The sequence below is a fragment of the Hemicordylus capensis genome, chromosome 1 (assembly GCF_027244095.1).
Source record: "Hemicordylus capensis ecotype Gifberg chromosome 1, rHemCap1.1.pri, whole genome shotgun sequence".
NCBI classification, from domain to species: Eukaryota; Metazoa; Chordata; class Lepidosauria; order Squamata; family Cordylidae; genus Hemicordylus; species Hemicordylus capensis.
In genome coordinates this window covers 321,159,490-321,186,563 of record NC_069657.1, presented here as the reverse complement: position 1 = coordinate 321,186,563, position 27,074 = coordinate 321,159,490, and the positions used below count along the sequence as shown (strand labels likewise).

The 27,074-nt window shown below is 44.5% G+C and overlaps 1 pseudogene; it reads right to left on the bottom strand.

Annotated features, from left to right (window-relative positions):
• LOC128338958 (protein ZBED8-like) overlaps positions 1 to 23,088 on the bottom strand; it is a 45,363-nt pseudogene extending 22,275 nt beyond the window's left edge.
• Positions 23,089 to 27,074: the final 3,986 nt, after the last annotated feature.

Genomic DNA, 27,074 nt, shown 5'->3' with positions numbered 1-27,074 from the left:
AGTAAAGGAGAAGGAGAAGGAATGCATCTCCATTTAGGTCTCGACCAACTGTAAATAACCAACCTTCAAATCCAGCAGAAGCCAAAACTTCGAAGATTAAGAAGTAATCAAAGTCCTAGACCATTCGGTCAGTTTATTCTGTTTAATCTTCCTGGGTTATTTTAGTTTCCTTATCTTCAGCAGGAGCTCAAGCAAATCCAACTATACTCGTCGGCACCATCTTCACTCGTGCTGCCCACCATAAGCTCCATAATGATGATGAAGCAACCGCTAACCCCCGAGGCAAAAGTAAAGGCAAGCCAATTAGCCAAATGTTAACATAAAAAAGACAAATTTGGAAGTTTTGGAGAAAAAGCGACTTCCTTCCCACCCGGGCCACTGTTCCCTCTAAGGCACACGGCTGTGCATGCACGCACACACCTCAAGCCCTCCGCACAGCTTCCCCATATGGCTGCTGCTTCCCCCACCGCTCCCCATTGCCGCCTCATGTGCTCTTCCAAAATCCAAAAGAAACGAATATAACAGCTAACTTAAGGGGCTAAAAATGTGTTCCCTCTCCCAAGTCCCAGTGCAAAAGGAGCTCTCTCCATCTGCCAGTGGGTGTTTCCAGAAGGTGTACAGCCTGATACCACCACCATACCCGCTGGACTCACTGACAGTGCCAGAGTGAAAGGGGTGGGCTATGGGTGTAGAATCACACCTAGTAAGGGATCTGTGCTCTTCTCTGTTCCTGCGATATTCCTTACCTCCACTGTTGGGTCTGAGGGGGAACTCCCTAATTACATCAATTAATGTAATGGGATGTAATGTAATGGCTGAAATTATATCCCTCCTAGGCAAACTCAATAAAATAATCCTTATTGTCTGATATTCCAAGTACCGGGAACTGGGCTCTCTCTTGCAACTCCCCAAGAAACTGCTTTGCTCCCCTCAGCGTCTCCTGTAACACCTTGTTGCCTCCCAAAAAGGACATCCTCATATCGGGCTGATATGAGATTCTCTGAATCCTTATATCTATTTTCCTTAGTTCTGAAGACTTGGAGAGAGTTGCTGACCAAGGCTATTGTCTCTGACTTTCTGTTCAGCAGTCCAGTCTTTGCTGTTCCACAGTGCAAGATAAAGCAATTTCACAACACTAATTCCACAGTGTGGCTCCACAGTATAAAATAAAACAATTCCTGATAAAATACTTAAAATAAACCTCCCAAGTTCCACAAAAAAGACATCATTTTAAGGAGTGCTTAAGACAAGCTGCTGCTTTGGCGCCATCTTGGGTCAACTCCAACAATGATGCCAGATGGCAAAACATCCCCTTTTCCACCTAGCACGTCCCTCATGAGAGCATCAGGCAATGGGTGTACTGAATGGAATGAGGATGGGTTCCAGTTTGCGAGAGCAGGGTCTGCTATCCCGGGAAACACATTCCTGGTCTGGGTGATAATGGGCAAGCTGCCGTGATCCTATGCCTCCAGCCCACCTGCACAGCCATGTGCACAGGTGTGCCCTTTCCAGTGGTATGGAGTGGCAGCCCCACTCTCCAGCAGTGTCTGGAGATTAGGTGTGCTCCCCTCTCCCATCCATCCCCATGCCTGCAGATCTAGGTGCAAAAACAGAAGGAGAAAAATGCACCCGTGACTAGAACAAAAAATGTATTAAGAGATCATTTATTTTGTTATAACAGCTTAAAATATGTACTAATGACCAATCAAACAATGGTGGGAAGAATGCCACATGCCATAGTAGATAAATCCAACCTTCATATGACAAGATATGTGTATCTAATCGGGTATATGGCTATATTTAAACAAGCCATTTCACAAATAGCTTCATCAGCCTATTGGATATCAAGCATGAATAGAGTCAGCCAGACATTAACCCCACCAAACAAAATGCTGCAAGGAAAAATACCTCAATATAAAAGTGCTTACAAACCTCCTATAACACCAATAACTCACTTCTCAGGCTAGCTGGAGCCTATCTGTGCTTTCGAGCGTGTATACTCGTATGAGCTTCCTAAATTTATACCAGTCTGATAGAAACATTGCCTACAGCTGCGTGCAGCGACATCTAAATCAAAGCTAAACATGTGTGCCTGCATGTAAGTGACTAGGCAAAAAATAAATTAGAACGTGTTGACAGGTGGGCGGGCCAGTAAGTGGGGACCCCGAATGGGTGTATAGGTGCATGCTTGTGCTCGGACTCCAAGTAGCACCGTGCATGTGCTAGGATGAGGAGCAAGGGGCATCTAGATGTCCTCTGGGAGCTTTCAGGCACACACATAGGAAGAGTATGTGGAGCTTTGGGGTGAACTACTCTATTTTTTTAACAAAGAAAGGGTGGGGAAGAGGGGCCCAGTAACTTCCGGGTGGGGGTCTCACAGCTCCTGCCCTCACTCATGAACAAGGCCACATCTACTAGGAGACAGGCAAAGTAAGATGTTGAATGTGGCATTGACCATGAAGACTATGCCTGCTCACGAGAGAGGCAGTCCATGCTATATAGTGATCCAGTGGGCGGGGGTGTCCCAGTGACTGCTTTCTTGCTCCCGGTGATGGCGGGTAAGGTGCCAGGGAAGTTAGCCCCCTGTCTGGCCGCCTTCACCTGTAGTCAACCAAGCTGCCCCTGGGTTGGGGAAGCTGAGGAAAGTGCACTCTCCCTATTTTCCCTGGGCCCCCAATCCCCCAGGAGATGGGCGTTTGAGTGGTGCTTTTGCGGTGCAGGGCCACTTGGAGGGTGTGTGTGTGGCAGTGCCATGGCTGGGAGAGGAAGCACTGACATTGCAGGGCTTTCTCTGCGCTTCCCCTGCCGACGATGGGCTAGGTGTTCCAAAAATGTACAATCGTGCATGGCAGTCCCTACTGAATATTGTGTCCAATTGTGGCCGAGCGGATGCTATGGTGACACTTTGCCCACAGTCTGGCCACGGAGCTGGCTGGGATCGGGCTGGGATGCCAAGTCCAATTAGGCTAACAGTAGTTAGCTGTACGTCTGCGGCACGATTTGGAGTTAAGGATTTAAATTCCAGTTAGCGCTAAATACAGTTAAACTGTATGTATGTGTCAATCAGTCCAGTGTGTACCTCTGAATCTGGACACTTTATTTGAAAACAGCAGTGGAAAAAACTAACAGTCTCCACTTCATCCCTATATTCCGTTATCTACGGCTTGGAGCCTACAAACATCCCAACTAATGCTGTACATGCTGTACCCCTTGCCCGAGAAGTTATCTGTGCAATGCATGAATATATCCCTGAGGGCTGCATGACCCTGAGGGACATATTTGCACATGGTGCAGTGAAATACATTTTGTTCCATGCACAAGTGTCCTCTGCACATGTTACTTTTGACTTGCATGCGTGCAGTGTTGGGCAGTTGGCCTATGAATTGTGTTTTGCTCATAGAATTAGGCTTTCTCACAACAGCCTCCTGCACTCCCTCAAAACCTGCTCCTGACGTGCTTGTATACATCTGGTCACTGTCATAATCATTATTGTCTGGGTTTCAGCACAAAACCTGCTCCTGATGAGCTCCACACGTTTGCAAGCTGCTGTGCATCGTTTTGAGAATGTTGCACCAAGAGTACAGGTGAAACTCGGAAAATTAGAATATCGTGCAAAAGTCCATTAATTTCAGTAACGCAAATTAAAAGGTGAAACTGATATATGAGACAGACGCATTACATGCAAAGCGAGATAAGTCAAGCCTTAATTTGTTATAATTGTGATGATCATGGCGTATAGCTCATGAAAACCCCAAATCCAATCCCAGAAAATTAGAATATTACATGGAACCAAGAAGACAAGGATTGTAGAATAGAACAATATCGGACCTCTGAAAAGTATACAGTGTACTGTGCTTGATTGGCCAGCAAACCCGCCTGACCTGACCCCATAGAGAATCTATGGGGCATTTCCAAGAGAGGGATGAGAGACATGAGACCAAACAATGCAGAATTGCTGAAGGCCGCTAATGAAGCATCCTGGTCTTCCATAACACCTCATCAGTGCCACAGGCTGATAGCATCCATGCCACGCCGCACTGAGGCAGTAATTGCTGCAAAAGGGGCCCAAACCAAGTACTGAATACATATGCATGCTTATACTTTTCAGAGGTCCGATATTGTTCTATTCTTCAATCCTTGTCTTCTTGGTTCCATGTAATATTCTAATTTTCTGAGATTGTGGATTTGGGGTTTTCATGAGCTGTACGCCATGATCATCACAATTATAACAAATTAAGGCTTGACTTATCTCGCTTTGCATGTAATGCGTCTGTCTCATCTATCAGTTTCACCTTTTAATTTGCATTACTGAAATTAATGGACTTTTGCACGATATTCTAATTTTCCGAGTTTCACCTGTATCTTGTAGTACACTGCCAGCCACTTGTACAACCAGAGACTGTCTGGGATGTCTAAGCACTCAGCTCTAAGGCCTTTTGTTGCCATCAATAAAAGGCAACAGCATTCCTTGGTCAATGTGCATTTTCTGCAGGATTTAGAGTTTGTGGATTAGCCATCATTGCATTTTGCCAAATTAAGGCTTGATAGTGAGCTTGACGGATGTGCTGAAATAGTGCATCGTATTTTTGTAAAGGAAGAAAAGTGAGATGGTGCAACTGTGATTTACTGCTGGAAAAGCTCCCGACATGGTTTGAAGTAAGAACCTTTTCCTCAGGGGAAACTGTGCACAAATAAAGATAGAAAACTTCTCTCAAACAGCTGGTAGCATTGTGAATTGATTTTCTCTCTCGCATGGGTTTATATGATATGCATACAAATGCCTCTGATAGGTGCTAGCAGGAACAACATTAGTAGCAAACCTGTAGTGGAGGGAGAGAACTGGGACACCAGAATGAAGACCCAATACAACTAAAACCCTTGGGTGTTTTTGAAGGAGACCTGGGAATCAAGCAAAGCTTGGGGGTCTCACTGCTTTAGCCATGAATGTGGCTTCTTTGGGGTGTGATGAAGCTAATCAAATTTTCAAAAACTCAATTTAAAATAGCCTGAAAGTAAATGTGAGTTTGACACCTGGTTAAATGGCATTATTGTCATCATTGTACGATTTTCCCTTGCTATTTTATGGAGTTAATGTGGTAACTCATGACCATCCTGTGTTAGCTGCAGCTCGCGATCTTATTCGCAACATTTATGAGGCGGGTTTCAAGGTTGGTGAAAGTAGAGAGAGGGTTTTAGTTGTAGGCACTTATGTTTGTGGAATAAGGAAGTACATTTTGAACACACACAGGTGGGAGGTGAAGTTAAAGAGTACAACAGGATTATTCATCCTGCTTTAAATATTTATAATGCATTGAAAAGGAAAGCTATTAACAAATTTTATTCGTGGCATTTATGAGGTGAATTTTAAGGTTAGTGAAGTTAGAGAGAGGATTTTAATTAGGGATATGCATGAATCAATTTTTTAGATTCTATTTGTACCTGAATTAAATCACCCTTGATTTGGGTCCGAATTTGTCACCTCGAATCACCCCAGATATGATTTGTACCTGAATTTTTTGAATCCAAATCCAAATCGATTCAGGGCAAAAAAGGGGTTCTAGGGGCAAAAGAATGGGGTGGATAGTAGTGCCCTGTGGGTGGAAGCTACCACCCAAATTTCAAATAAATTGGGCAAAGGGGTGATTTTAAAAAGATTTTTGAAGTTCACTCATCTTTAAGCTTTTCCCCATAGGCAATAATGGGGATTTCATCAGCATTAGTTATAACTCCCCACTGGGGGGGACCAGGGTGCCCCAGAGTGGGTTGTGGTGGGTGGCAGTGCCCAATGGGTGTAAGGAAGCAATTGGGCACAGGGGTGTTTTAAAAAATACTTTGAAGTTGGCATGTCTTTGTGGCAGATTTGAGGCAGAAAAGGGATTTTGGGGGCAGAAGAGTGGGTCAGGTGGTAGTGGCCCAATGGGTGCCTGCTACCACCCAGATGTCAAATAAATTGGTGAAAGGGGTGATTTTTAATTCCCCCCCCCGAAGTTTGCATGTCTTTAAGCTTTTTCCCCATAGGGAATAATGGGGAATTTCAGCAGCCCCATAACTCTACTTGAGGGACACCAGGGTGGCCCAGAGGGTTGTGGTGTAGTGCACACAGGGTGCCAACCACTCCCAAAATGACAATCCCATGGGACACTGGGTTTTGTTGTTTTCAATGTCTGAGGTGTTCTGAGAGTAGATTCTCTGGTAGTCTCATTTCCTATTCCCTATGGGGGAAAGCCAACTTCAAAAATTCTTTAGAAATCACCCCTTTGCCCAATTTCTTTGAAATTTGGGTGGTAGTTTCCACCCATTGGGCACTACCACCCAACCCACTTTGGCCACAAAATGGAGGTCCAGATCTCCAAATTTTTTGGGTCTGGATCTGGGCTGATTTGTTTTGTACCCGAATCTGGACAACTGAGCACAGTTTGATTTGTTTTGTCTACAAATCATCCAAATTGGCCAGATCATTTCGCACATCCCTAGTTTTAGTTTTCCTTGAAAGTGTTTTTGTTGAAAGAGATGGAGACATTGATACCATGAAGACTCATCCTTGTGTGAAGAGGTATTTTGAAATGAAAAAGTTTTGAAAAGACTACATGGGGGCAAAAAGTATGCCCGCAGATCTAGTGTGCAAAATGCTCTTGTTTGAAGACTCTATTTACAACTTCAACCAAACAACTTTATTTGGATATTTTTTTTAAAACAGGGGTGCAGATAGTTTATGGTTATGCTGCATTACCATTGGAATTATTTTATCCTGAACTACCAGAAAATGCCCTTTACTCATCTTGTGATGATGGGACCTACGTTATATTAATTTTCAAAGGGAGTTACTGTAATGGTTACTGTCACGATACTGCCAAACTGAATGAGCTGATCATGAATTTACAACACAGTTGGGCTATTCCCACGAGCAGCAAAAATCAGACTAGGAGAACCGCAAACCCAGTTTAAAAAATCATGAGTAGCCGTGGTGCTCTGTGCCACGGCTACTCATGAGTAGACCCCGACTAGGAGGGGGTCTCTCCAGTATGCCCTGTACACTTGTGCAGGGCATACTGGAGCTTCCAGGGGCTGCATGGCCCCCGAAATCCCCAGTCCCGGCTGGCTCCGTGACAGAGCCAGCAGTCGTGTGGGCGGCTGCTGCGGCTGCCCAGAGCAGACTGCTGCTCATGTGCTGGAAGAGCGGGCTAAGCCCACTCTCCCCGCAAACTCCCTAGAGGCTCTACTCCGTAATCATGAGAAGAGCCTCAGTAGCTGGTTGTAAATGCTTCTCTGGTTTTAGCTTTACTGATAAGGAACAGGTTTAAGCAAAAAGTCTCACTGATAATACAGAAGCAAATAGTCAAGGCACAAAAGTCCCAATCAATATCCAATGAACCAGGACTTCTAGCAGAATTTCAAAGGTCTAGATTCCGGAGTCAGAATCCACCAGAGAAGAGTAACGAAGGCTGATTAGATGCATTGTCTCCAGAGATCTGCTCAGGGCACAAACTGCAGAATTTAGAGCCACCAGCCAGGTGCAAGCTCAACTCCCGCTAGTTGCTACAAATTCAGTCAGTCTCTTGCTGCATTCTTGCCAATAACTGGCTGCTTCTTCTCTACCCCATAACCTGTCATTGATGCTTCTCTTGGCTACTAGGGGTGTGCATTTTGGAATTTTCTCATTTCGATTTGTATCCGAATCGAAACACCCGTTTTGTTTTGTACCCAAATTTTCTGAATCCAAATCACCCGTTTCATTTTGTAGCTGAATTTTCAGAATCTGAATCCGAATTGATTTGGATTTTTAAAAAGGGTCCCAGGGGAAAAAAGTGTCCAATGGGTGGAAGTTAACACCCAAATTTCAAAGGAATTGGGCAAAGGGCTGATATTTTTGGTGAATTTTTTAAGTTTACGCATCTTTAAGAATTTTCCCATAGGAAATAATGGGGATTCCAGCAAATGTATCATTTCACATTGAGAGGAAAGGCATGGCCCAGAGTGGAGTGTGATGGGTGGTAGTGCCCAATGGGGGCAAGGGAATTACCAGAATTATTTCAAAGGATTTGGGCAAAGGGCTGATTTTTTGTGATTTGTTGAAGTTTACATGTCTTTAATATTTCTCCCATTGGGAATAATGAAGGTTTCAGCAGCCCCATAATTCCATTTGGGGGGCACTGGGGTTGCCCAGAGCGAGGGATTGTGTAGTACACATAGGGTGCCAACCACCCCCATACCCACAAGCCCAAGGGGTACTGGGTTTTGTTGTTTCTGAGGTGCTCAGTGTAGATTCTCTGGTAGCATATGAGATTTTCAGTGAAAAACAAGAATCTACTCTCATATGCTACCCGAGAATCTACTCTCAGAATATCACAGAAACAACAGAACCCAGCACCCCATGGGTTAGCAACCCTTCCCCTGGCCAATGTGGGCTCAGTAAAGAGTGGGAAGAAGCAAAAGAGCCAATGGGGAACAAGGAGGGAATTGTCAGCAGGTCAGCCCATGCTTTAGGTCCCTGATCGGAAGGCTGGAAGGGCGGGAAATTCAAAGAGATGTCAAACACAAAATGGAGACTGACTCAGAGATCACCACAAAATGGAGGTCCAAAAAAACAAAATGTTTTGTAGCCGAAACAGGGACGTTTTGTTTTGTATACAAACTTTTGGATCTGGAAAATGGGTGTTTTGTTTTGTCTACAAAACACCTGAAACGGGCACAAAATGTTTTGTATCTGAAACATTCCACACAACCCTCTTGCCTAAGTTCTCTGGCAGACAATGGCTGCTCGACCTTCTACTCTGACGCCGACCCTTCCCTCCAAAGACCATTCTGCCCCATTAACTCCTCCCACAGCAACCGCTGTGGCCTGTCTCGGATGCCTCCCCACTCGAATCACAGACCTGACCCTCCTCAGACGTCTCACTGCTTCCTGGTAGGTCCACTGACCCCCACTCCTCTTCAGAGTCCTCAGGTGGGGTCATAACAATTACAGACATAAAACTGATCTCAATTTGCTGGGATGCCCGGTGATGGTTGGCAAAGAATTTTCCCTGCTTGTTTGAATTAACTAGCCCTAAGTTGTGTTCAAGATAATGAAGACTACTGTTTGGGAAAGTGTAGTTGTTCAGATTTCCTTATGGGAAAGTGAAAGGTATGCAAAAATTTTGGAACTTGTGAAGTGTGTTAACAAGTCCACTGTTAGGGTTGAAGCAGATTTATCTTATTTTAGTGTGCAAGAAAAGGAATTTTGGGAAACCTGTATTCTTCTATCACATTTGCACACCGCCCCAAACTTTCGTCTCTGAGAGGCTACCAATAGCATTCCCCTGCTAACTGGGCAAAGAGGCACCTTTTACCATGGTGATTCTCTTTATTTAGCAGGGGGAGAGTAACTGGCCCTATCCACCCCCAGCACAGTACTTCCAGTGACTGTTGCTGGTGGGTGTCTTATGTTTCTTTTTAAAATGTAAGCCCTTTGGGGACAGGGAGCCATCTTATTTGTTTGTTATTTCTCTTTGTAAACCACCCTGAGCCATTTTTGGAAGGGTGGTATAGAAATCAAATCAATCAATCAATCAATCAATCAATCAATCAAATAATAATAATAATAATAATAATAATAATAATAATAATAATAATACACCAGATATAACTGTAGTCGAGAAGAAAGAAAAACAAGTTAAAATAATCGGCATAGCAATACCAGGGGATAGCAGAATAGAAGAAAAAGTAATAGAAAAAATCTCAAAATACAAAGATCTACAAATTGAAATTGAAAGGCTGTGGCAGAAAAAGACCAAAATAATCCCAGTGGTAATTGGCGCCCTGGGTGCAGTTCTAAAAGACCTTGAAGAGCACCTCAACACCATAGGGGCCACAGAAATCACCATCAGCCAATTACAAAAAGCAGCTTTACTGGGAACAGCCTATATTCTGCGACGATATCTATAACAGCAACAACATTGACAATAAAATTCAGCCATCCCAGGTCCTTGGGAAGGACTCGATGTTTGGATAAAACAAACCAGTCAATAACACCTGTCTGACTGTGTAAACAAGAAATAATAAAAACAAGTTAAAATATATACAAAAACTTAAAACAATTTAACAATTTAAAAATCATCCACAAATTAAAACATTAAAAATTTAAAGAACTGAAAAAGCTTGGGTGAAGAGGTGGTTGCACATTACATGTGCACATTAGATATAGATGTAGAAGGATGGGAGGGATATCTCTGGTTAACAAGGAGTTGTTAGCACCTTGGGGCTTGCAGCGAAGAGGGTTCATGATTTTTGTCTCATCACACTTTTAGTAAAATTTTGCAAATAAGTCAACTACTCTGTTCTCAATTACCTTTGGCCAGGTACAGTTTATGAGCACATTTTGACATATTTAAGTTTGCTGGCTTTTTTTTTTTCTTTAACATTTTTGTATGATTGGTTACTTTGTGAAAATTTGTATGAACAATTGGTTCTACATCCTGAATGTGAGATTTTGCAAATTGTTTGCACAGCTTGTTTGCAGACAGAATTTGCGAGGCATTCAGTTAACACTGGGCTTTATTGTGACAACAGTAATGAAGAAGAGATTCTAAGTTGTCCAATTTGTTTTCAATTCATAGGGAAACTGGGTGAGCAAATTGTCACGTGTGCTTTTAAGGAGATTAGCACTGACTTGAAAATGAGTGATGAGCAAGTTGAAATTTCGTACACCAAGTTAATAGATAATGACAACAATGCCCCCGGGTTGAAAGTAGTGAAGGAGAGAGCAGCAAAAGCCATTCCTAAGACTAGGTTTTTTGTTCATTGTAAGAACTCTTATCTTGAGGCTGGACCTGGGTGTGGAAAATCCTATGCCATCAGACAATTGGCAGATCAACATGATCTGGCCCTGGCCCTGTTTACAAAGTTAAAACCAGATTGTGAAAACCTGAAAACTCATGGCAGTTAGGATGGCTTATTCAAGACTACTCACCGTGCGATGTCCACGTCCAGATGTTATCGGATATTTGTTAACGAGTTCACATCTATGCTTTATGAGTATTTAGCTTGCATAGCTTGCAACAAAAGTGCAGAATAAATATTTCTGGTGGCGGACAAAAAACAAACTAAAGTTTTGGAGCCAAAGGGAGGAATGTACATAGGAAATCATATTGACTTGGCTAATCTTAGTAGAAACACACTACATGTAAATTTTCGCAATGGACAGTACAGTTATAATATGTAGGCTAACTCTGATGTTGACAAGAGTTTTTAAACAGTCAAAATAGAGGACTTACCAGAAGATGTAGTGGCAACAAGATAGTTTTTTCCAAACAAACTGCGGGGTGTCTGTGATAGTAGTGGTAGAGTCTGTGGCAGTAGTCAGGACAAATCAAGGTAGGACTTGTAAAGTGTCTATGATATTTTTAAATGCCAACTATGGGAAACTACTTAGCATTGAAGAATTGCAAATTGTGGCATTAACCAGATGCACTGAAACTTGGTATTTGCTCCCAGACAGGAGTGTGGAGGCTGATTCCATCGTACAAAGATTGCAGTTAAATACTGATATTTATGACCATATGTAAACTTGGTTGCAATTTCCTAATGAGCCTACAAAGCCTGTTGTGTATGATGATGACAAAATTGTTAAATCGATTTTACCTGAACCGCACCCTCCTAAAGATGCCTATTTGTTAGCTGAGACTATCTTACCTGTTTTGGCAACAGTGCCTGAGGTGAGTCACAATTTGGATGCCTCAGTGATAGTGAGATGACAGTTTTCTAGAGGGAGAGTACATCCTGATGGTATTGTGTTGCCAATAAACAAAATTAGGGCATTGGAGTAAGATGTATATTGCGTGCCTACTCTGGCCCTGGTGTCAGGAATCATTTTGACCAGAAACAAAGAAATCCCCTGTGTCAGACAAAGCTGTGAATGCCTGAAGAATACAACTATGTGTGTTCATCTGTAGGACTCTCTAAGGAGTACAAGTTCAAACCAATGGTAAGAAAATAGCCTTCCCTGAAGATGCCAAAAACCATATTATATGAACTAAAACATTTTAAGACATAAACCAAAACCTAAATTGAAAATGGTCACAACACTGTAAAAGATGACGAGGTCATAATAAACAGTAAGTAAAGATAAAGGTAATAATAACCAGTAAATAAGAATAAACAATATGCAATTCACATATATGCATGCTTCAGGAGATGGTTCTGACAAAGTTGCTGCATAGAATGATGTCCATCAATATCCATACTGGCTAATATAAACCGTTGTGGAGGGGCTGAGAAAGTAAATAAACACATGCTGGAATAGTAGACATCTTCAAAATAGGTCACGCTGTGCTGTATAGGGATGTCCACTCCACCGGTGTGAAAGTTCTCAAATGAGACAGCAAGGGGCAGTCAATGGAAGTGCCAAAAACAATGCCGTGAATATCCTCTGATAAGGTAACAGATGGCAATCATTAGAAGCGCCAGAAACAATGCCTCAAATGAGCTGGCAAATAACAATCAATAGAAGTGCCAAAAATAGTGCCCAACAGGCACCCGGGTTCTGGACCAGTTTCGAGGTTACCCTCTTGCTCATGGGCAATCATTCATATATCTCTTTATAGGACGGACAATTTTCAACAGAAAAAACTTTTTACAGGCAGCTGCTTTCTCTCTCCTGCCTACCTGCTCCAATTATTTGTTGACATTGATGGACATCATTCTACGCAGCAACTTTGTCAGAACCATCTCCTGAGTGATACCCAGGGTCTGGGTTGAAAGGCAGCCCCTGGAATTCTTCAGTGGCTATTTTTTGTACAAGTTGGTAGGGGAAGCAGAGCCTTCCCCCTTGGGTGCAAGCATGCACCCTCTAATGAGGGTGGCAGGCCATAGAGACACGCATGCAGGTCAGAGGGCTGTCGCCACCCAGCCCCATTGCTAGATCCATGCAAGCCCCAGAGAAGGGTACTACACATACACTTTTACAGGTTGTGACTGGTGGACAGCAGGAGTGAGATTGCTCACTCTGGCAGTCTGATCACCCCTTGAAACATATGCATGTTGATAATTGCTCAGAATGGCCACTCTGCTTGTCCAGGATCGCTCAAAATAGGGGCTCCCTTCACCCATGATTCCCCATGGTGGACGATCTGCATACACTGCAACACTGGTCCCAGCCCAGGAATTTTGAATCTGTACTAGAAGCCATCTCTGATCTTTCTGGATCGAACCCATTGGGAAATGGGCTCTGTTTTAAAACACATATACCAGGGAACCCACATCAGCCAGGCCCCCTATAGTTGGATTGCCTAACTGATGAGGGTGCAGTCTGATGGAGACCCGAAGCTCATGGAGCCTCTGGTCTTCCCCAGTGAACTGGCCCTCTCATGAGAGGGCTAATCACTGGCTGGCAAGATGACACAGGGGTGGGGGGGGATTCCTGCACTGCTTCGCCCAGGTCTACGAGTCAAATAGCGTCCTTTGCTACAGTGGGCCAGACCCCAGGATCCTTTGCCTGCCCTCATATACATATTCCCTCCTAGCAAGTCATCATGATCTGTTCCGGGAGTAACAGAAAAATAGTGCCCCTCTCCATCCGCTTGTCACCAGTAATCATGCATGTGCAAGACTGTTTGGCTGCGGGGCGCTTGCGAGGGTGGCGGTGCAAGTGTTGTGAGGAAAAGGTTTTAAATTCCATTCAAAGGGCCTTTCCTTGCCAAGGGCAGGCGGTCCATGCCAAAAGGGCATGATCGTACTGGTCACAGCCCCATGAAGATGGTGGCCAATGGCTGCTGCCCTGCTGACAAGCTGATGCCTTGCCCACAGTCTGGCAATGCGAGCGCTACAGAGCTTGAGGGGATGTGAAGTTGGCAGACCAGGAAGAGGGAGGGGCTCCTCTGCCCAGAAACTGGAGGTTGCCGGGCTGCAGTTGGGCAATCATTTGTGGGATGGTTCAAGGTTTCACCGATTAACCTTAGGGTCATCAACTTGCATTTTCACACTATGTCTTAAAGCAGCCTAGTATCACACATGGTTATGGCATAAAAGCCCAACAACCCTTCCCTTACTTCATTGAGGCATTCCACCTTCTGCATAGGAATGTATAATTGAGCTTTGGATATGTCTGCTTTCATTCACAGCTCCTTGCTGACACAAGGCCAGAATGTAACCAATGTGAACAGGATATGTGTGTTGCTGCTTGTATCAATGATTCGATCATATCCTCCTGACTTTGCCTCATAGAAATGCAAGATCATGAAGGTGACTGCCTCGTCTTGTATGGATTTTAGGTGGTCCATGTTTCTTCCAGTAGAGTAGGCAGTGTAACCATCACCACAACATACAATCAGTTCTTTATCACTGCGTGATGCATTAAGAGTGCCCTTTTGAGGAATGTAAGAAGTAATGCCTTGTTTTCCTTGAATGACTGGTCTCTATTGCACAGGCAATGTGACATCCTTGCTGCTAATTTCTACTCTCATTTGCCTTCCTTTTTCAATTTAGTGCTTTGTAGTAATGGCCTTGATTGATGGGTCTATTGGAGCAGTCAAAAATGACATATCCCCTTCAGCAAGATTCTTTGTAATAGGAAATAATGTTTACTACAAAAGCATACTCATTGTCTCCAAAGGTCACTGCATCCTTGAATTTTCTCATGGCCTGAACCAGAGCCAATTACTACACATATATTGGAGTCAGTGTTTGTTTCTCGATGTTTTCTTCAAAAATGGAGAATAGTTGAACTTTGCTGGTCTCGAATTATGTATTTGCTATTTCATATACAGTGGAATATATTGTATTAGTGAAGTTGTAGAGCCATCATACAGTTACTGTTACTGTTGGAAACACATAGGCTACTGTAATTCACACCCATATTATACCTGCAATGGAAAGAAAGATGGATTTTTTTGGTCAGCGAAATGTTCCTTTAAAATAAAAACACACTCAGGCTTCCACATCGTAACAGAAAGTATGCACAAGCATAATTTATAATGCCTTTCCTGAGATTTGCCTCTAGACTATTGAACGAGTTACTACTTGTCATCCTAACTTACCTAACAGGGTTCGGTTACAAAGTGATGATTATAAGCTGCATTGAGCACTTGTGGATTAGCTGTGATGCTATATATATATAAACATATTGCCAAAACTGGGATTAGAACAGACAGATCTCCAGTGTTGTGGACTGCTCCCAGGTGCTGAAATCCTTTCCAACGAATTTGGTTTCTCACCTAACAACTAAAAGTGTCACTCAGGAGTTCTAGATATTATAGGCAATACATATGATTGGTTAATTTTTCAGTGTGCTTTCACAATCTGTTTCCTTTCTTTCTCCTTCTCCACATATCCTTTAAATTGTTTTTAGATGAGGTTAGGTCAACCCAGTTCACAAGGCTGGGGGAGAAATTATCATGAGATTCCCTCCACAGATTTCTTATGCTTATGTGCTGTACTGGCAGTCTTCAGATTAATGCATCCTGAAACTCACAACAGAATCACTGAAAATTTAGGACTTTCCATAAATCCTTAATGCAGCTCCTTTGAAACAATGTCCCCTGTCTTCTGCTGAAATACTGAAACAGTGATGAGTAATGTGATCTCTTGTTACACACGTTTAATTTATTTGCCATCTTTCACACATCTGCCTTTCTTACTATTCTCTTGTGTCTCTTTCTATATACAAGGCTTTCAATGCTTGTATATCAGAGCAGTCATTTCTCTAAATTTCAAGGGAACTAAAAGGACAAGTATTCTAAAGGCACCATGCCCCTGTTTTTGTTGGTCACTGCTGCTCTTCACTTGGAAAGCTAATCTCCCTTCTGTTCCTTGTTTAACTTTTTATTAAGGCACTTCTGAATAAAATAATACACAAAAAGTACCTCTATCAATCCCACTCCCTGCAATACATCAACCCCCTTTTAACCATAAACTCATAGCATTAGTCAATCTGATGAATAAACATAGATAATAGAAAATAACAAATAACAAATAATAAAAAGAAATTGATTTTATCCTACATGATAGAAAGGAAGAGAGAATTTTCCTGAGCAAATCTACATGATTTGATCTGGGCATCTAATGATATACTATTGTTTGTTTCTAGATATTCTCTTCCATTTTGCTTTTGATTATCTGGGGAGACATGCACACACTAGTCATGTAGTGCTAATTTAAGCATGTTCTGTTTCCATTTATTTGAGCTAGGAGGCAGCTTGGACTTCCAAGCCATCCATAATAAGCATTTAGCTGTCAGCAAAGAGCTTAAAAGAACCATTTATGATACTGAGCTATTGTCCACATTCCCAGCATGTAACCAAGAAAAACTGTCTCAAAGGGGAGATTTTCAGGAGTGTGAATCACATAACGTATTACTTTTCTAAATGGCATTTCATGAAAGAAAAGCACCAGTGCAGAACCAGCAAGTTAACAGTTATGGTGGCAAAAATTGTAAAATAGAAGGAAAACAGGAATATCCATTGAATATAAGATGAAATACTCATTTCTGGGACTAGAATGAGCTTTTAAACACAGTGTTGGATAAGGTGTTTGACACCTCTTTATACAATCTGGGAGAGGTCTCTTCTGTAGGCAGAACAGTAGGTAGGTGGTCTGATCCTATTCAGCACTGCAGCTGTTGTACTGCAGCATTGTTGGTGTTCCAACAGTGGAAATGGTGTATTATATGAAGCAAGCAGGACAAAGTTTGCTGGCAGTTTCCCCCTCACCACATAGTTTACCCATACCTCTCCCATGTGGGAAGAAGTCAGAAATAATGGAAAAAGTCACAGGTGAAATCTTTGGTATCTCTAGCATTTCAATTTGCAGGGCAAAGAAAGACAAGCTTGCAGGGCAAAGCTTGAGAGATTGGAGACCTCTTTCCATCAGGATACAGTCTACTGGTTTGACTCACAGGGTGGGGCTAAAATGTTCCTGTGGCAAAATGAGGAATCAGAATCTATTTTGGTCATTGACCAGTAAACTTTAACATCAGATAAATTCATTATGAGATATTTTTGTTACAATATAACAAAACTTGGCCACCGTACTAGAAATTGCTACATTAAAATTGAACAGCAAATAAGCAAGATAAAATCATCCATGTGGCCAGGAAAATTCTTTCGTAAAGGAAAAATAAAATTGAAATGGGTATTCTTGTAAAAGTCACAATAGAGAATTACATGGGCAGTAGTTTCAATGGCACCTGAGCCACATGGGCATAAACAAGAAAAATATGGAATCCCTTTGAACTTCCCCTCCTAAGACTGCAGTAGGAAGTGAAAAGTTCAATTTCAACCAAAAAGTGATAATACTCAATCAATGACTCTTTTACATCCTAAGGACACCTGCCCTCCCGTCTGAGGACAGTGTTTGGCATGCAGCAAGGAACTTGGAAGATTGATTTAAGACATTTCGTTCAGACAACTTCCAGACGGGTGAAGTTATCAAATGGGCTCCATACAAAAGCAGCAGACAGACCTTTGCTACAAAAAGTTTAATAGCAGCAGGTATAAAGAGGGCAGCTCTTGTAAAGTGGAAGGATTTAATTGAATTTGCCGATTGTTGGGCATTTTGAGTTATAAGGTTTAGGTGGGCTCTCCAGCCACCAGATGAATGGAAAATGACACCAAGATATTTGAATGTTTTCACTTGCTCTATCTTGTGGCCATTCATGTGCCACACGTGAGACTTGGGTTGCTTGGCAAAGACTAGGACCTTTGTTTTCTGATAATTTACCTCTAAGGCCTCATCAGCACAATAAGAACTTAAGATCATTGTGGTGATCAGCCCTCCCCTAGCCTAAGAGTGAACCAGAAGTGAACCCTGTCCTGACTGTCAGGCAGTGACCTCTAGGAATAGGAACATTAGTCTTACCCATAAAGGGTCCTTTTCCCCAGAGCTGGAGATCATCAGTCTGGGATTATGCACTGAGCATGCTCAAGACAGGGCAGAAATTTAAACAGTTGTACTTCCTCTCGCCAGGTGGAGCCAACCCTAGTTTCGGGACCAACATGAAAGGCGAGATAGTCATCAGTTTGGCTCTGCTGTGAAAGGAATAACTTGAAAGGATAACAAAGAACAAGTGTAAGAAAAGGCCAAGCAGAGTGCCAACAAAAAGAGGGGAACCAAACAGGGAAAACATTGGCAGAAGGAAAAACTCTAAATCCTGGAGTCTGCCTCCACCCAGAAACGCAGACACACACACCCATAACTATATACATCCCACACAGCAGTGGCAGCCAGAGAGACATCCAGGGAGGTCCTGATGATCTGCAGTTCCAGGAAAAAGGACCCTTCACAGGTAAGACCAATGTCCTTTTTAGGGATGTGCAAAAAATTTCGGGCACAGAACGATCTGTGCCCGAAACAAACAATTTCGGGTGATTCGGGGCCGAACCGAATTACCACCGATGTCCCCCGATATTTTTCAGGCACGAGCCGAATCACCCGAATTTCGGACCCGAAAAATTCGGGTGATTCGGTTCATGGCTGATTTTTGGTGAATTTTTAAAGTTTTAGTGACTTTGGGGCAGTTTGGGGGCATAGCATGGGATTTGGGCAAAAGGAGTGGGGTGGGGTTCTAAGGTGTGAATTCTCATTCTATCATAGCAAATGAGATTTTTTTCAATTAAACAGCTCTCATGACCCCACTTTCACTTTTTCACACTTTCCTTTACTATGAATAATATGAGGAAGTAATCCATTTAGCACACTTCACCTTATGAAGACAAACCTCATACAAATAAATTCACCAAAATTCACCCCTGCCCAATCACTCTTAAATTGGGCATGGGTGGTAGCCTCCACCCATTAGACACTATCTACCAGCCCACCCCACTCCTTTGGGGCAGATCCACTTTCTGCCCCCAATCTGCCCCAAAGACACCCAAACTTCAAAAATTCTCAAAAAATCAGCCCTCTGCCCAATCCCCCTGAAATTGGGGTGGTAGCCTCCACCCATGAAGCACTACCACCCCACACCACTATTTTGGGGCAGATCCACTTTCTGCCCCCAAACTGCCCCAAAGTCACTAAAACTTCAAAAATTCTCAAAAAATCAGCCCTTTGTCCAAACCCCCTGAAATTGGGGTGGTAGCCTCCACCCATGAGGCACTACCACCCCACCCCACTATTCTGCCCCAGCCCCCACTTTCTGCCCCAATATGCCCCAATCTGCCCCAAAGACATGAAAATTTCAGAAATTTACCAAAAATCAGCCCTTTGCCCAATCCCCCTGAAATTGGGGTGGTAGCCTGCACCCATTAGGCACTACCACCCCACCCCACTCCTTTTGCCCAAATCCCATGCTATGCCCCCGAACTGCCCCAAAGTCACTAAAACTTTAAAAATTCACCAAAAATCAGGACTTTGCCCAATCCCCCTGAAATTGGGGTGGTAGACTCTACCCATTGGGCGCTACCACCCCACCCCAAAATTTTGCCCCTGGGCCCCTTTTTACCCCCCAAATTGATTCAGATTCAGATTAAATCCGAATCCGAACCGAATCAAGTGTGATTCGGGTGACCCAGATTCGGGCACAAAATAGAACAGGGGTGATTCAGCTCGGGTCCAAGCCGAATCACCCGAATTGCACACCCCTAGTCCTTTCCCCCCTGGCTGGAGATCATCAGTCTGGGACATGCCCAAGCAGTAACCCCCAACCAGATATATTGACTTTCGGGAGGAATGTAGGGTCCAGGTGGAGTATGACCTCCTTCATTTGGAAAATGCAGAAATCCTTGTGGACCAAGAGGGCCCCCAACTCCGATACCCTCCGTGCAGATTTAATGGCCACCAAGAACAGAGTCTTGTATGATAAGACCTTCAGAGGCATAGAACTTAACGGCTCAAGGGGGGGGGAGTGAGTGCATTCAACACCTTATTGAGATTCCAAGTAGGGAAATGGGACACTGGTGGAGGGGCCAGATTGGACGCTCCTTTTCAGGAAATGGGAGATATGCGGATGTAAGGATTGTGTGCCTGGATCCAAGATGTCCAAAACTGAGGCAAATGCTGAGACCTGTCTACGCAATGTCGATGGTTTTAGATGGAGGTCCAAGCCGGCCTGAAGGAAGCTGAGCACTTCTGGTTCCCCTGCCATCAGAGGTTGAATGCCCTTCCTGCCAGCCCAGCGGGCGAAGGCTGCCCAGGAGGCCTGGTAAATCCTCTGAGTGGAGGGGCAATGGGAAGCCAGGATGGTTTTGAGTACCTGTGAGGAGTAGCCCTCCTTGCTTAACTTGCAGCGCTCAATCTCCATGCTCAAAGCTGGAGCCAGCCTGGGTCCGTATGGCAAATGGGCCCTTGAAAAAGTAGGTCCAGGCGAGGAGGTAGACGCCACAGAGGGAACACTGACAGATTGATCAGGTTGGCGAACCACACCCGCCAGAGCCAGTGGGGAGCAATTAGTATGATCTCTGCTTGTTCCAGACAGTTTCTGCAGAACTCTGGTGGTGATCAGGATTGGCGGGAAAGCGTACAGGAGGCCTCACGGCCAGGTAACCAGGTGGGCATCCACCATTTCCGCCTGGGTCGTCAGAAACCTCGAGAAGAACCTAGGTATCTGGGCATTGCTGCAGGCTGCAAACAAGTCCACCAGAGGCTTGCCCATCTGTCTGATTATCAGCTGAAAAACCTAGGGGTGCAACCTCCATTCTGAAGGATCGATCTCCCGGTGGCTTAGCCAATCTGCCTGCTTGTTGTCCTTTCCGCGGAGGTGCACCACTGAGATGGAGAGGGTGCGATTTTTGGCCCAGGCAAACAGAAGATTGGATTCCCTTATCATACCTTTGGAGTGAGACACACACCCCCCCGGCGGTTGACGTAGTCCTGGGTAGTGGAATTGTCTGTCCCAATCAGCACATGTTTGTCCTTGCTTCTGAAACTGAAGGAGCAAGAGCCTGACTGCCCTGAGTTCCAACCGGTTAATGCTCCATCTGCTTTCCGAGGCCGACCAGGTCCCTTGTGCCAGGTGATTTTCTCAGACCGCCCCCCAGCCCAAGAGGCTGGCATCTGTTGTGATCAATATCCGCTGAGGTTCCTAACTGTTGTAGCCTGCCCCCTGTAGGCAGGGTGTCATTGCCACTTGCCAAATTGGGAGTTTGGGCTGGGAGTTCACATCCCCTGGAGTCTGAAGGAGCCTCTGCCTCGGGCCCTCCACTAGTATCTACCTGCCCCTCTGAAGGAGGGTTGTCTGTATTCCCCATAACGGAAGGGAGGTTGCTGTTGATACTGTCTGTAGCCATGAAAGGAACCAGAAGTGTTATGGAAGCCCCAATGAAACTCCCTCCTGGTGGCAGGCATTGCCTTCTTTTTATCTTTAGTCTCCACTAGGACTGGATCAAGAGAAGGCCCAACGAGATTAGCCCTCATAAAGGGAAATGCTGTGTAAGAGCCATTTTAGATTTAGAATCCACCTGCCACCCTTTAAGCCAAAGGACTCTTCGTAAAATGACCCCATATGCCCATGCTAGAGATGTGTGCTGTATACATTCTAGGCTGGAATCCGCCATGAAGGCAGCTGCCTTGGCCAGCATGTTAACACCTTGCCTCAAATTAGAATTGCCGGGTGGAATCAGGCGCCAACTTTTGCCCAAAGAATAGAGGCTCCAGCAAAAATAGAATTGGCTGAGGCCACCCTGATGACAGTAGCGGATGCCTCATGCGCCCTTTTAAAAAGCACATCACACTTTTTGTCCTCAGGTGAGCAAAGCTTTTCCTGACTTTCAGTGTTCAGGAGAGTGCCTGAGACCATCTGGACCATCGGGGGATCTACCTTGGGAGTAGCCAACATACCCGTAACTTCGGGAGTAAGATTGTAATGCTTCCTGGGATAGGACCTGATGGGTCTCAAGGAAGCAGGGTTCTGCCATTCAGCCAGCATTATTTGTTTGAACAAGGAGGGGAAGGGCACTGCTGTAGAAAGGCCAGAAGAAGAAGGGAACACCTCCTGATCAAACTCAGGAGGGGAGGTGTTAACATCAGCAGGTGCAACATCTTTGATTGCCCTCTTAGCTTTGGACAATAAAATCTCAAAATCAGAAGAATTAAACAGGCACGCTGAAATAGGTGCCACTGATGAAGCTTTTTCTTCAGAAAGCTCACCCATCTCTTTATCTGGGTTCTCTTTATGAGAAACCTGTGGTTCGCACTCAGGACCTGAAGGTTGTTGCCCCAGAGCAGTAGTGGCAGACACAAGCAGGTTATTGGGGGGGAGGGGAGGGGTGGGGTGGGGGCGGCAGGTTGTAAAGGAGTTGGGGGGATTCTTAGGGCCCCTGGGGACCTTAGCTGGAATAATGGGTAGGTCAGACTCAACAGAGGAAAGGGGTCTGGGCCGTTTGCGCCTGTGCCTAGGCGGCTGAGGAAGAAAATGCCCCCACTCTGAAGGAGGGATAGCCGCCCTAGCCAGGCTGGAGTCTATAGATGAGGAAGACCGGGGCCTGGAAGTTCTGGTATCCTCGGAAGGGTTCCCAGAAAGTGGAGGGAGGGATCGCGGCGGGGCTGCTACGGCTTGAATAAGAGGCTGGTTGGCTAACATGGGCAGGCATTTCCTGGTAAAAAATTCCTTCAGCCATGAGGACACATTGGATGGAATAATGACCGTACCGGGACCCGTTGGGGGGCGGGGGGATTACCTGGGGGGCCCCTGGCCCCAGAAGGCTCTACCAGGATGACCTCTTCCCTGGAGCCTCGATCGTCTCCACTGCAGATCGGGCGCTCATCCAAAGGAGGAGGAGGGGAACGCGGCTGAGCTGGCTGAGCCTCTTGCACCCCAACGGGGGGGGTACTAATGGAGGCCTGATCATCCTTCCTTTTCTTCTGCACCTTTTTATGCACCTTTGAATGGTGACAAACAGCCTGGATAAGGAGGCGTTCGCTAAGGCGAATGGATTCAGCTAGGCGCTTGGCTCTCTTGTTCTTTCCGCCATTCCATTCCTTGCCCAGTTTGCTGCGCCTCAGCAACTTAAGTGGGGAAATGGGAGGCATCGCTGCAGCAGCCGCCGCCTGAGCGGGGTAGGCTGAATCTGCTTCCCTTGAGGTGCTGGTGCTAGGCTGAGAGTCCTCAGCAACAACTTCGGGAGTCACTGATCCCTCAGTGAGGGAGCCCTGAACTGGGTCTTCGGCTTGAGCAAGCATGCTCAAGGACTGAAACTGGAGTTGGTGCCACCTGGTGAGAGGAAGTACAACTGCTTAATTTCCATCCTGAATTGAGCATGCTCAGTACATCAACTCAGACTGATGATCTCCTACCAGAGGAAAACAGCCACTCAGCACATGGTGGGCGGCTCCTGGAGGACCTGGCGGCAGGAAGTGAAGGGGGTTCTTTGTCCTCAGTTGGAGCCACACCCAGGCAGGAGGAACAGCAGGTTGTCTAGCCTGGCAATGGTGGCAACCAGGAGCTCTGCAAGGGCCTGAAGTCTCTACCATGGATTTGGTGAGTTCAGGAGGGAAGCCAGGGCTTTGGCTTCGGGGAAAGGTTTAGCCAGGGGACCATGTGTTAGGTAGCCTGCATTAGATTTTCTTTTGATTTTGTGCTTTTGCAAATCCTTAGAATTGGTTTATTGTGTTTTTATTTGTAATTTAACAAATCAAGGCCAACTGAGCCAATGCCCTTTTCCAACTAGGGCATTGTAAAAGTCTCTGTAAACACTCAAGGGGGCTTTTTGTATTATCTTGCATTTTTCTTTATGCAGCTGGGTAACCATGACTTTAAAGTGTGCCATTCCAAACACCTGGAGTGGTGGAGTGATCTTTGCTAGTAATCTTGCAACGTACGGAGTATTTCTTTTTACCGGTAACTCAAAGCTGAGAGTGTCTCAGACTGAAGCAGTCTGTAGTATTTTGAATAAAGTTTTGCTCTTTTTGTTCTTTGCATTTTACATTTCTCGGGAAAAGGGGTTTTACTCTGGTGCAAGCATGCCTCAATGTTGATTGCTCAGCAGCTCACACTACCAAGGGTGCTCTTCATGTGTAGGCTGCACGTGGAAGCTTTTCTGTACTTTTTCATTGGTAAAGAAGGAGAGTTTCCCTGGAATTTTGCCCACACCGGGGTGGTGGTGGTGGGGAAACTCTGTTAAAATGTGGGCATGGTGGCAGCGATTGGACTACCAAAGGGTCAATTTAAGTTTTAAAGGAACAGCCTTTGTTGAGCAAATATGGAGGGAATGATGCAGCATTTTTCTTTCCCCCACGTGGGCTTGGTTTGAGACAAAGGCTGGGCTTAAATCCGCTATTGACTACTATCAACTGGAGAGTTTCATCTGCATTTGCTGCCAGCTTGTCTGTCAGCTACTCGGGAACGGGCCTTCTCTGTTGCTGACCTTGGACTTAAGAATGCACTTCCTGTTGAAATAAGAGCCTCCCCATCTCTGGCAACTTTTAAAAAGGCACTGAAGACACATTTCTTCACCCAGGCTTTTAATTAGATTTATAGTTTTAAAAAATTTAATACTGTGTTTTAAATGTTTTAAATGATTTTAATTGTTAATTGATTTGATGTTTTAAATTATTTTAATTGTAAACTGCTCAGAGACACAAGTTTTGAGTGGTATATAAATACTTTAAATAAATAAAATAAAAATTAAGTGGTTCACAAGGTAGTCCACTTGCACCTTTAAAGTTTACATGTCCTCCATCTTGAATTGGTGTGGATGACCTCATCACAAACTATGCCGTTGAGGTGTCCCTGTGTGTCACTCACTGCAGCTGTACCTAATTTGGTTCAAATAGGTTAGGCAGTCCACAAATTAGCCCGCTTGCACCTCAGATATTCACGTGGTCGCCATTTTGAATTGGAGTGGATGTCATCATCACACACCACACCATTAGGGCATCCATGTGTGTTCCTTCAGCTGTAGCAAATTTGGTTCAAATTGGTTAGGCAGTTCACAAGTCAGCCTCATGTCTGCCACCTTGGATCGGGGTGGATGACACCATTAAAAACTACACTGCTGAGGTGTCCCTATGTGTCCCTACAACTGTAGCCAAATTGGTTCATATTGGTCTAGGCATTGCGAAGTTGATGCGGGGGCCACACACATATACACACACACAATGCCAGGTGATCTCATACATCTAATGGAAAGTAGGCTAAAAATTAACAAACTGCCAGAGCCAGATGGCATCCACCCAAGAGTTCTGAAGGAACTCAAATGTGAAATTGCTGGTCTCCTAGCAAAAATATGTAACTTGTCCCTACAATCAGGTCTGTACCAGAGGATGGGAAGTAGCTAAAGTAACTTGGAATTCCAAAAAGGGATCCAGGGGGGATCTGGGAAACTACAGGCAGGCTAGCTTAACTTCTGTGCTGGGTAAATTGATGGAAAGTATTCTTAAGGAAAACAGGAGTGTGCACAAAACCAGTTTTCCCAGTTTGAATCCAAACTGGATTTGAACTGGACCAGACCATCTTGGTACTGCCTCCCTCCAGAACCAGGCCCCTGGCTTGATTCAAATTCAAACCAGCTTGTGTCCAATTCAAAGCCCCTACTGCACATTTTAAAAGGGTTAGAAATGGTTACTCACAATGGCAGCTGCAAGAGAGGGTGGCAGAGTCTCTGCTGGCCTCCCCCACCAAGTGTCCAGGGCTGGCTCCGGCCAATTCATTCCCAGTTCAGGTCTTCTTCAGACCATTCCAGGCCTCTGCGTGTGCATGGAGGCCATTTGATTGACCTCCACACATGCACACAGGCCATTTGCATGATCCAGGTCACTTTGGATCACCTTGATCTACATGACTGTTGACACGCTCAAAGAACTCCAAAAATTTAGTGAGGCAAGACCTGCCCTTGCAGAACCCATTCTGGTTCTCCTTTAGCAAGGCCGGTTCTTCTATATGCTTAACAATTTTGTCCTTTAGGGGTGTGTGAGCCTGCTCAAAATTGAAGGGACAGGGCTCTTGCTAGCTCTACAACACCCTCAGTTGGCAGTAGCCTTTGTTGGTTCAACAGCTTCCTTTCTGACCTGTTATAACCAGCTGCTTTGCTTGACCTGGGTCCAGACATCTGCACAATCTGCTTGCTATCTGAATCTTCAGGAAAACTTTGGTAATCTGAATGAAAGAGGATCTGAGCTACATAATCAACAGCAGTGCTCTTCATGGAGTGAGATAAGACAGCAGTTTCCTCTGGGAAGCAGTTCTCCGGCTTCATTCTTGAAATGGGTCTCCCTTCTGCCCCTAGCTCCTCTTACTCCTCTGCCACTGTGGCACAGTGGTTTCTGTCCTAACTGGACAGAAACATACCCTCTATTCCCTATAGTGCCCCACTGAGGTTGGTTCTCTTCTAATTGGTACTTATAGGCCAAAAAAGATGCTCTGATTGTGTTGGTAGTTCTTATGCCCCACTTTATGACCTTCACTTACCTTTGAAGTGTCACATCCCTCATTTGGTGGAAATAGTAATAGTAAAACATTTTAACACCAGTCTGGCTTGTCTTCCTATGAAGGAGCCTGCCAAATTGAGTCTTTTAATCTAATGGATTAAATTGACTGGCTGCATTTTAATCCTTCCCAAATCACAGAAGCTTCTTCATATTTGATTTACGCATTAGTACAAGATGGCTGTTATAGACTGACTTAATTTTGCACATTTGTTATTCTAGAACCAGTCTGCACTAGCTACTAAATTGTACTCACTCTGCATCAGTCACTGTGTACTTATGAAATGGGATGGGAGGATGTATTCATTTCTCATGATTGTCATAAATATTGCAGTGAAAATCAAATGGATGGATAATAAAATGAAGACTCTTATTATGGTGTGAATCTTTAAAAAAAATATTTTAAAGGCTGTTTGGGAACAAACAGCACCTGATCCCCATGAGCTGCATCACGTGTGGGATCCAGGTACACTGGTTTTGCAGTGATAAACCAGACAGCTGGTATAACAGATCAGCTAAGAGACTGAATTGTCAATCTGAACTTGCACAGTTCAATCTTGCCTCTGCCATGAACTCCCTAGGTGGCCATAGGCATGCCACACCTCTCATCCTCTGCTCCCCAGGAATACGGGGATATGGTCAACCTCAGTATTATACATATGAAGCACAATCCACATCTAAAGAGAATGGATTGCTTCCATTCTTTGGATGCGGGAAACAAACGAATAGATAAAATTCACTAG